Source organism: Barbus barbus, assembly GCF_936440315.1.
Source record: "Barbus barbus genome assembly, chromosome: 41".
NCBI lineage: Eukaryota > Metazoa > Chordata > Actinopteri > Cypriniformes > Cyprinidae > Barbus > Barbus barbus.
The window spans coordinates 26,944,053-26,955,311 of record NC_136719.1 but is presented as its reverse complement, the minus strand read 5'-3'; positions in this window follow the sequence as shown (position 1 = coordinate 26,955,311).

The window sequence follows — 11,259 nt, the reverse complement described above, 5'->3', positions numbered from 1 at the left end:
ATGGTTTATTTAAAAAAACAGTTGCCAAATGAATAGGCTTTCTAGCATTAATATGATGCTACTATAGCAAATATTTAGGACAGTATGTTTAGTTCCAAATAGTTCCAAATGATTTTCCTGTTTTTTAACTCTCGGTGTCACTCTCATTAACATTGAAAAATAAACATTAAAAACCTAAAAAAGTGCCTAATATGTTGCCTATAAAGATATTATGGGGGAGGGGTCAAGCAACTCAAGCAAGCAACGCGCAAACTTTGTGCAATTCACTAGAGAACGTGAAAGTAAAAAATAAAAAAACTACTGACGGCATTACCGGCGCATATTCTCTCTGAGAAAACGAGAGACGAATCTAGTCTAACATATGCTGATATAACTCTTAAATTATTCCCTTAATATTTATTTTTTTGGCTCGTAGTAAAAAACATGAGAAGAAACGTATTTTGTGTTAAACAGGTTGTTTTTGAAAACCAGTGCCTGAAGTAAAGCTGAATTGTCATTGATGACTGCAGTGTTAATCATTTTAATTATAGGCCTATATTCATTGTATAAATTAACAAACCTGTTTAAAAAAAATCTTTCTAAAAAATATTTTCAATGAGGAGTAAGCTAATACCCTATTTTATCCTCAGAAATTATTGTGGGGCAATAATTTCATGTAATTTAATAATAAAAGTAATCTAATAATAATAATAATAATAATAATAATATGCCAAATAGTAAGAAGAATGTAACAAGCCTACATTAATTGGAAATGATAAATCCTCTTAATATTGCCCATTTTTGACGCTACCTCTGGCTATCATCGACACGATACCATATATATATAAGATTTTCTAAATTTAATTAGTTTATTTAGCACCCCCTCTGAACTGTTAAGCCCCCATTAGCACCCCCAGCAAAAAAATCCTGGAGCCGCCACTGGTGCTATGGGTGTCTTTGAATTTGAATGCTGCGCTCTTGTCTTTTATACCAGTTTCTCAGCGCGTAATACATAATTATAAAACACTGCACTGGAAAAAATAAATAAATAAATGAAATAAAAAATGAAATAAAATACCTTCCACTGACCTGTCTCGTGACCAAAACACTATCTGTGAACCCAGTATTCTAATAATTGTAGTAGTAGTGCGGGCAGGTTTGTTTACAGTCTGACAAATACGTGAATGGGCCACATATGTTTTTATTTATTTATTTTTTATTATTATTTTACTTTGCGCTACGTCATCGCCCCCTTTCGTTACCTCAGCCGCCCCCTCATCAGTGCTGCGCTGCCACCGGCTCTGGCAGCATCTCCATCCTGTAGCACTACTTCAAGGAGAATCATCTGCAAGACCTCCATGGGTAACTAGAAAGTATTTATAAAAGGATTAATCCATTTGCTTAAATGGAATATTACAGTATTCCAGCACAAAAGAAAAAAAGACTACATCCAAAAGTTGCAACTCAGCAGTCATGCTTGCCTTTTGTGCCTAAAAGTATAGCAGAGAATACAAGTCAGTCTATATATGGTAAGAGAAGAAAAAGTCTAATTAAATGTATCATACATTCTTTTCAGTATGCCTCATTTGTCTTTTTGTTGCCCGTCTTTCTCCATCAGACCTGCAGTGAAAAGTAGTACAGGACAGGTGTGTAATGCAATTATTTTATATTATGTAATAAAACATTCTCTCAAACTCAAAGGAAAAGTTAAGTCATTGATCATTGAAGCTTCAATGGATTTTATAATGCGATTGTGACAGCACACCAAAAATTAGAGTGTAAGTTCAAAAATGTAAAAAAAAAAAGAAAGAAAACAAACCTCAAGGGGAAATTCTCCAAAAGCAGCAGACACCACCACCTTCTGATGCAAGGCACGTCAAGCTAAAATAAACATAAATACTCAGTTACATTTTAATATTATGGGGGTTTGCCATTGCATATTTCACTTACCTCTGTAAAATCAAAAGCCCCTGCAGTCACAAAGCTCAGCGAATACTGAAATGGTAAACATTACAAATACATTTGCTAAGATACATATACTGGATAAACATCTAGCAAGCAACACATCAGCTTTATAAACTTACCATCAGGATAAAGACAGCACAGCTGTTGCTGAGATGCTGTAGTGGAAGGCCCTGTTGATGTTGCCATGCACAGAGTCAAACTACTTTGAAAAGAAAAACTATTTCCAGTGCTTTTACAGTTATTAATTTAAATGAATATTGGTACCGTAATATCGTTGACACAGTATTCGTGCCAAGGCCCAGGAGACAAGATTTGTGCAATGTTTCTGCACTACAGCAAACAAAACAATACAAGAGAACTGAAATATGTGGCAGAACCTGAACTTCCCATGAGTATTATATAAACATTTTCATTGACAGTTTACAAAAAAGTGATCTGTAAAAATAATTTGATCCTAACTCCAAAACCACTTAAATAAGCCTCCTAAAAATAAAGTCAGATGAACAAATCACCAGCTGATAAACCTACATGTGGTTAATAACAGCCACAATCTTATCAAAATGTGGTTAGGAACGACCACAATCTCTGAACTCTGAACAGTGCACTATAAAACCTGTAGATGAGCATGTATTCTTCCTGACTGAATGTTTGGCGGTGCAGAGGATCAAGGGAAAAAATGTCATGCTCTCCTGGGTTCATAATCTGTTGATATGTCACAATATATATATATATATATACACACAAAGATGGCTGCAGTTTATAGATCAAAAAGTATCTCAAAATTATGCAGACATAAGTTATCCGCTAGAACCGCTAGAATCGACGTAATGACTTGACGCCACTAACCAATGAGAAGCATTGTGGGCGGGGCGACATGTGCAGCCCCGCCTCGATCTGTGAGAGAGGGAGACACGGTCACACAACCGCTGCTTGTGTACTGCAAACACATACGAGCATCATCACTGTGTCTGTCACGTAACTCTGTTCCCCTCTCAGGCTTGAACTGATGGTAAAACTAAGGACATTATTAACTGTCTTTATAGTTATTTTGAAAGCTAAAGCTTGCGATTATGGAAAGGGGCGTTACATTTCCGACTCGTGCTTGTGGTGTTCAGCCAATCCCAATGCACTGTGTCAGCTGGCCAATCAGAGCAGACTATGCTTGTCGGAAGGAGGGACTTTGTAGAAAACGACACGTTTGAGAGAGGCGGGGCGTAGAGGACTTACAATAATGTACAGTATTTGAAATATAATGTTTTTTGAACATTAAATCATGTCAACATATTCTGTTACACCAAATACAAAAAATAACGATCTTTAAAAAGCATCATATGACCCCTTTAAATTTTGGCCACCTTTTTGCTATAGATGACACAGCCTCTATAATTTCTTCAACAGAAAACATGTGGATATCACAACCCTTACAAAAATTAACTATGGTTTTCATAGTAAAACTGCTTAACTTTCTTTTGCATGGTTTCTGAATGCTTGAGACCATAAAATCAATCAGACAATTATATTAATAAAATAATAGCCATAGGTAACTGTCTGGAACTACAGTTGTAATTTATAAATAATATAATTTAATTACAATTTATTTACTTTTATTTTTTATTAAAGTTCTATTTTGACCCCTATCGTAGGTTGTTTTTTTTACTTCATTAGGGAGGGGGCACAACAATACAAACCCATTTGGCCAGCAGCGGACACGTTCATAAACTTTTCTATGCTCCTCTGATTATATAATGGTAAATATTACAATATCATAGCACAACAGCAGTGATCAGCAATAATGATAAGCCTAATACTCACAATAATACTAATAATAAGGTCATATAGATCATAACACAGTTTTGGAGGTAAGAAGTGGATTGTCCTTCACCTGAAATTTATTTTCATCATGAAATGCGAGGGAAATATTGGATCACAATAATGAGGAACCACAGGGTCCACAAATCCCTTCACTCCATTAGGATGTTCTTTTTATTCTAGACGGCAGTGAGTGTAACATAGAGCGTATTTTGTAGTATTAAACACGTATTTATACCGATTTCATCAGGCTCCGAAAATTCTTAAAAAATAACACAAAGAATGATCTTCTCAGCTCCTGTAGTTGCAACACTTGCGCCATCAGAACAGGGTGTTCAACACATCACCGTTTCGTTTGATAAACGCTTTGCACCGTTTATTCGGGGCTGAACGCAGCCCTGCTCTCCAGTCCGGCATTTTCTCTCTCGCTTTGGAGCTGGAAGCTGGTGCATCGCCGTGGATTTCAAAAGTGTGAAAAGGTCATTAAAACTTTGAACTGAAATGCCATTTGAGAAACAGTTATTAACGTTAGTCCCTTTGAAGGTTTTTTTTTTCACTGAGGTAATGTTTTTATGTACTGATTATATCGAGCAACCCGACGACGATGCAAAGTTAGTGCTAATGTTTAAAGTCTCAGGCAAATGGACTTCTTTGGCAAATGGAGCCTCTAGCTATGTAATGCAATGATTGGCCTTTTTATTTAGAAGGCGGACATATTTGCATGTTGTGCTTTTCTTCCATTCATTGTGTTAGTGCACTGTCTTGGTTTACAGTCATTTTTACTGTTGAAAGATCTGGGGCCTGTACCATGATGGCAGATGAACAAATTCAGAGTTGCAGGATTAGTTTCGAGTTGACAAAACCAAACCACTCCAATCTGGCTTTGTTGGTACCATGATGCTGATCATCAACTTTCTTTGTCAATTCAGGCTTTGATCCTGAGTTTGTGGAGCATGTGCACATGAACGTGTGACATCAGTGGCGAACAGCCAATCACATGCACAGAGCAAGCGAGAGAGCTAATGAGATCAGAAACTCTTTTGCTAAAGGTTAAGAGATTTTAAATGCATTTACATCAGAGAAAGTACTTGTCCATGAAAGTGGACAAATAAAAGAAATGATCTTGCTCAATCAGTGCAGTGACAAGTGAAACATAGTCATTTTTAAAGCATTATCTATTCATTCTACAGCTTATTTATATTATATATGACCTGTACATATTAATATTCATTTAAAATAAATGCTTTATAATAATTGTCAAATTAAAATTGCTTGTGTGTAATGGATTAATAGTTATATAAATCATATAAAATAAAAGTAATTATGATTAAAATCAGATAATTCTGTTATTTTATGTTTTTTTACTATATAGTGACCTTTAATTTGCAGAAAGAGAAACTGGGGGAGTGCTAATCTGGCTTCATGGTACAAGCCCCTGATAACTGGCTTATTTTTAATGTTTAATCATTTTATTACCTCCACTCAATGAAAAGTTATATTTGTAAACGTTAATGCACATCAAACTAACAAACAAGAAATGACTTTTTTTAGCTTAATAAATACTGTAACAGGCTTTTTTTGTTGTTGCATTTTTAGTTGATCTGTTATTCTAATACTGTTCACTAATGAAAACATTCTTAAGTGTTACTAAAAAGGTTTTATCAGTTTAATTTTAAAATTAAGAAGGAAATATGCTGAATTCTAGGGAGCCTCTGAGAAAATGTCATTTCTTTAAAACTAATGCATTGTTTTTAATATTTTACAGATATCTGATACTCATCTATTCACGTGCAATTTGATTTGCAAAGGCTCTCAATAGTAGTTTTGTTTTTTACTTGAATTTTCCTCTCTATAAAAAGTGAATTCATTTTCTGTCTCCCTCTGTAGTGAATGTGGCAGTGTAAATGGTGCTCAGTAGCCGTTTCCAGTAGACTCGCACTACTAAACCATTATAAAGTCAAGCATCCTCATTTTGGACGTGCAAGCCAATATCCATGTACGTATTCAGGATGCACATTTAAGGTAGATTCCTGGCACTTGGAATAAGGACCATTGTTTGTTTTTTATATCACGCACTCACAAAGAGAACTACATCACATACAGCGTAAACTGTTTAACAGGCTGGCCGCTGTTTTATTTTGTGGTTTGGTTGTGTATATCTTTTTTCTTTTCTTTTTTTCCTTGGTCAAATTTGATTGGTTAAAAGGACCTCCACTCAGAACTGAAAATACTTGAAGCTAAACATACAGTGATTTGACTCGTCTTAACTGCTTTTAAAACTGAGTTTTATTGAAACCATTGCATATATGAATGAAAAACATAAAAATCATGTTTGTATAACAAATTATAATTAGTTTATCCATACATGTTAAAGCTACATATATGTTCATTTAACAAACATAAATGATGTAGCTTGTGTGGCGGTACTCGCTTCGCTCCGAGCGGGATTCGAACCGCGGTCTCCGGTTTAACCTGCACAGCACTTACCCGCTGCCTCTGCTACACTTGAGCGTATACAAATCATGTTCCTTTAACAAATATAAATCATGTTGAGTAAACATAACTTTAATATGTGCAACCGATGTGCATATTTTTTTTTCAGTGTATATTCTTTTATATAATTTACTCTCTTTCACTAATGTAATAATATCATCATACAACTCAGCTGTTTCCCCTAATAGACCTGATAGTGAAAATTCATGGTGTTTTACTTTCTTCAATGCTTAATAAGGTGACGTCCCTCATTGTTGTATTTCCTACAATGGAGTACATGCTCAACTGTTTCTTGTTTCTACAGTGTATGCGTTCCCCAGTTGGGTATTTCCCAATGTGATATAGTGTACTGTTAAATCCAGTATGACCTATTCTCATCTGAGTTAGGATACTCCCTTCCCTTCGATTCCTGCTCTCCCTTCTCCCAGCACCAACTTGTTTTTGTATGTTGTATAAATGTCTACCTGTTTCATTGTCATCCCAATATACCTGCCATACTGATTTTGCATATGTTCTTATGAGTACTTTAGCATCTGCTTAACTTAATGGGACTTGAAAATACTTGCTTCATTCTTAGTTTGTTTAGCCAGAATATCCACCTTCTCCACATCAACATGAGCAGGAACCCAAATGAAACATGTAGATATGCTCATAAGTTACTATGGCGATGAATGCAGCTAAAAGCCAAGGCACTTTCATGTACCTAAAAACCAGGATTGGTGCAAACTAAACAGAAACTCTCCTGGCTATCCAGCTAATCTGGCTTCATGTATGGGCTGTTTCATAAAAGATGCTAAAACAAGCGGGGATTAAAGTCCAAAACCTGACTTGAAATAACCTAACAAATCAATCGGGACTAAAGCAGTTTCATAAATGACTATTTAAATGCACGCAATTTTACTCATTTAATCCAGGTTCAGTAAATCAAGATAATTTGATGTGGACTCTTATTCTTAAGCAGCCCTTAATGTCAATCATGGATCAAATCGATCCACCATGGCAAACAGCCATATTTATTCTGTGTAATGCATTTGAGACATGTTTTCCCAAACGGACATGTCACAGTTATATTCTGTTTGCTGTCAGGAGTGAACCAGCACTGCTGTGCACATGCAGACGGAACACAACAGAATAATAGCTAAATCATTTTGAATAAATATATATTTTGCTAACATATTTGTTGTTGGACATCAAATGTGACGCATGTAGAATTTGAATTCCTACATATAAGTGTATTTTAATAATACTACCTCAAACTAGTTCATGTGTATTCCTATTATCAGTTCAAATGTAGTCTGAATTTAATTTGATTTTGAATTCAGTGATTTGAACTTTTAATTGAATGTTTTTAATGCTTTAAAGAGCAATTTTAGATTGTAATGTTTTAATGTTCTACTATAACCATAAAAGGCACAGCTGTCATAAAACCCAAAAGAAAGCTTGCTTGGAAGCTGCTGATCAACTCAATGCACAAGTAGCAACGATGTTAAAATGTTTCATATATCCAAAAAAAAAAAAGGCTATTAAATTTTGAGCACAATACATTAAAAAGAAGTCGGTCGTAGCCCCATATTTTTTATTAATTTGATTTAAATTGCGTTTTCTGTAAACTTTTATTTTTGGACTGATAATAAAGTCAACTAATTTTGGTTTCGGAAGTGACAATAAGTCAGACTAACTGAAATAAACTGGCTTATTTGGTAAACTTGATTTATGAAATAGTCCCATGTCCGGAGTATGTTCTGTTTTAACGTTAGTTTACTTCAGTGCTATCAGCACATGTGTCACCTGCTGTCAAGACTCCAGTGTGTGTGACAGATTGCACAACATTATATATGATTACAATATAGTTATGTAAAATACTACTACTACACACACACACATAAATAATCTTTCCATTGATGTATGGTTTGTTATGATAGGACGATATTTGGCTGAGATACAACTATTAGAAAATCTGGAATCTGAGGGAGCAAAAAAATCTACAAAATATTTTCATGGAACATGCATCTTTACTTAATATCCTAATGAATTTGGCATAAAAGAAGAATCAAAGAACATTTATTTCTATTCATTGTATATTATTACCAAATATTGTATTCAGTCTTTGTTTTCAGCTTGTTTAGCACAGTTTTTGTATTTCTTTTTGGAACTGATTGATCTGCTAGGCCTCAGTGATCTGTGATTTGAGCTTATGAGTGAAACTGACTAAATTATCCACAAAAATGGTGCTTTTTCCCCACTCAAAAACTGACACCTATGATCAATCCATTCCATGAAGAAATACAAAACATGTGCTAATTAAACTTGATTCCAATATTTGGTGATAATACAGCATAATGACAGATTCACAAGCATTTTTTAAAAGGCCAGTCAAGGGTTGTAAGATCATGAGAAAAGGTTTTGTCACCTGTGAATCACTGCTGAGTTAAAGTTGCTTGGAATCATCAAATCCAGGAAAACACATTTCCAATAAAGTATTTGGGGAATTGAAAACTAAAGTTTACACGGGGTCTCAAAAATGAGAATCCTGCCTCTGTCTGCTTGATCGGTGATGTTTGTGCATCTCATCAGCAGGGGGCGCTATTCACAACACAGAAAACCTGCATTCCTCTGAGAATTCCTCCACATGTCAAAACAGGTCAACAGATCACTTCTGCATATGCTTATCTTTTTGTGACCGCTATTTAGTAACATACAGTGCACTTAACGCATATCCAGACTCTCTGGAGAAGATCAGGGGTAAACACTCGCTAGTGGCTCAGTTAGCACTCACTTTAAATGACTAACTAAAGCCTTTGTAAAATACTACTATATACCTCAATATAACGAACAAGTGTTGCTTTTATGAGATGTGTGAACTGCATTTTGTCTTTCACCCTCTCACTGACACTTTTTCATTATCTCCCCCACATTCTTTCACTTCCTAGTTTGCCTAAAAAGGGCATATTATACTGAGAGAAGTGTGTGTGTGTGTGTGTGTGTGTGTGTGCATGTGTGTGTGTGCAATCAAACTAAAAGAGAGATCAGAGCAGGACGAGAGGTTATATGAGAGGAAGAGGTTGTGAGGATGAGTGGAAATAAGAAAGAAACCGAGAGGAGGGTGTTGAAGATCAAATGAGAATTCTCACATGAACAACAGACAGTTTCTCCACTTCCTGTCAAAGACAGGAAGTCACTGAGTCAGTGTGTGTGTGTGTGTTCCTTTTTAGTGGTGTTTGCTAACAGTCAAGCATCTCTATTATTTCTCATGGTGTGATTAATGCAGTTTATGATTGCTGATGAGCATCTGCTTGGACTGTTTCACACTAAAAACATGCAAATGTGTTGATAACCCTGCTGTAGAGAGGAATTGTGACATTTTAAAAGTGGTTTCTTGTTAAATAAAACCCTTAATACTAAGTACATTTCAAAAAACAAGAGAGAGAGAGAGAAGAAATAAAAATAATAACTTCTATATTTTTAAAGAAGAAACATTAAATCAAGAAACATTAACTTGAGGAGGACAATTTCACGAGACATTAAGTCCTATTTTCTTAAAAAACAAACAAAAAAAAATATGAGTTTATTGCTTACAAGAAGAAAAATATCTTATGGTGGAGTCAGAAAATAATTGTTTTCCCTGTGCATTAAATTGATTTGTTCTGACCACATTGGCAAATATTTGTTCTTGTTTTAAGCATAAACGTATTTTGCTCATTTACTCAATTTCATAACTCATTTCAGATACATTTTTCAAAAAGCAAGACTTAATGTCTTAAGTCATTGTCCTACTCAAGAAAATGTTTCTTGATTTAAGAATCTTTAGATGTGTGTAAGGGAAGACGAGATAGGAAATCATTTTAAACTGATTGATTGATTGATTCCTGAAGTCATGTCTTGTTGCTGTTACTTCATCAAGTTCTGCATGCATATATTCCTTTAAATTAAATTAAAAGTGCAGGTTTTGAAAACACAATTTGGGTTGTTTCTGACAAACCTTTCAAACCTCCTCTGTACAGACTTGATAAATCTGGATCTGTGTGGCATTTCAGGAGCTTTGTCATCGTAAAGCACACAGTTGGGCTCAAAGCACACGATCTTTGCAGAATGGCTATTTTCTTCCCCGTTTGACTGTCAAATGAGTTTCCTCTTAACAAACAAGGCTCACGCACACACACTCCACCCAGAAACAAACCCCACATCGACAGCAGAGACTCTTCGAGACATTAGACTGCAGACTTTCTGCTGAACCTATAAAAGAGAAATTAGCAGGTCTGTGAGGTACAGAAGACAGAGAGGGGATTATAACCCATACACCATTCAGAACAGACTCAGCGTGAGCTCTGAGGTTAAGCGTCCTCATATGCATCTGTCAGAGAGATTTCAACTTCATGTTTTAAAAACAGTGTTTAATATTGCTGAAGGACTACACTACCCATAACCCCATGGGGAGCCACCAAATGTCAATCACAGAAGTTCAGCAGCGACTTTTCTTTCCTACAAAGCGCTGCAAATGAGCTTCCACACACCGTCTGCTTACATGTATCAATAATTTGCATTAAATGTCAAATGTATTGTTTTTACTGATAATTAGTGACTGCAAGTCGACAGTTTGTTGTACTGTTGTTTTTTATTTGAAGTCACCTGTAGTTCTTCATCTACAATTTGCTATTAATGTCAAATATACTGTTTTTACCGTGACTGTAGGTCAGAAGGTTTATTTTGTTCACTCTTAAAAATAAAGGTGCTTCACGATGCCATTATCTTTTTCTCTAAATGATTCCATAAAGAACCTTTACATCTGATGAGCCTTTCTGTCTCTCAAAAGGTTATTTGCGGTGAAAGAAGGGTCTTCAGATTATAGAAAAGTAAGAAAGATGGTTCTTTAAAGAATCTTTGACTGAATGGTTCTTTGTGGAACCAAAAAGGGTTCTTCTATGGCATCACTGTGAAGAACCTTTTAAGCAGCTTTATTTTTAAGAGTGTGCTGTTGTTTTGATTGCTCCAGAACTTATAGACTTTAGTCAGGGT